At 32.8% G+C, this 1,012-nt stretch overlaps 1 non-coding gene across 1 annotated transcript; it reads right to left on the reverse strand.

The window, feature by feature from the left end:
• Window positions 1-40: 40 nt before the first annotated feature.
• Smp_tRNA_02152_Pseudo_TTG.1.1 lies at window positions 41-112 on the reverse strand. The gene has a single exon. It is a non-coding gene (tRNA).
• Between the last annotated feature and the right edge of the window lie 900 nt (window positions 113-1,012).

The raw sequence follows: 1,012 nt of genomic DNA on the forward strand, positions 1-1,012 counted from the left end.
GGGACTTGTCAGATGGATGTACCTGCATCTCAGATTTGATGTTTACTCTGGGACTCGAACCCAGTACCGTTCGCTTCAAACGGTATCACGTTATCCACTTAGCTACTGAATCCTGATAGCCATCTGCTTGTGCAATGGGGTGAAGTTTAAATTTACTTGGTGTTGTTTGCTGCAATTGATTAGTCTCTTGTTGGCATATGTTCATCCTACTTGGTTACGCGTATGGTAAAATATTGTATAGTTTCCATAAACTCATGTTGTCAATACTCTATGACTGATGATATGAATCTGCCAAAAAAACGTATGTAGACCATAAAAGGTTTGATTTGTTATTTTTGTTCCTTTCATTAAAATTTATGTTGCGAATCCTTATTGATACCATGCTTGTCATTTAGTCATCCCATGTTCTCACAAACACCAATATTTGGCTAATATTAGACAACCTAATTGAAATGATCTAAAAGGATTAATCAACTGTTTCTAAACATCAAACAACTGTGGTACATTTCATCGAATGGATAATTGACAGCTCAGTATAAGGACATTTAAATAAAAATTATAGAGGGTAAAATATTTGATCATTTCGTTTGTTCAGATAATAAAAGTAAATTATTTTTCGAAAGTTTTACAATTTTCCTAAAACCAACTATATAGTATTATTCATATTAGTATTTTAGTTCCGTTATTTAGCTGCAATTTTGTTCAGCCCAACTCAGCTGTAAATAATGAAAAATCTAAGTAACATAACTTAAAGATCTTTATAATCTTCATAGTTAAATAGTAACATGACAAATAACGGAAGTTCTTAGTAGTCCCATTTATTGTAGCGCTTTAATGTCACCGTCCTCTCTAAAATCCATTGTGACCCGACTGTACATGAGCATCAAGTACTAAAACTGGCGCCATGACTTTGAAATCCCTCAAACGTTTCAGACTGGCTCATCCATAAATTATAGTCTCGCCTAAAATCTTGCATAAATAATATTTTTTCTAGCTTGATTTATAAAATTAT

The sequence above is a fragment of the Schistosoma mansoni genome, chromosome 3 (assembly GCF_000237925.1).
Source record: "Schistosoma mansoni strain Puerto Rico chromosome 3, complete genome".
Lineage (NCBI taxonomy): Eukaryota > Metazoa > Platyhelminthes > Trematoda > Strigeidida > Schistosomatidae > Schistosoma > Schistosoma mansoni.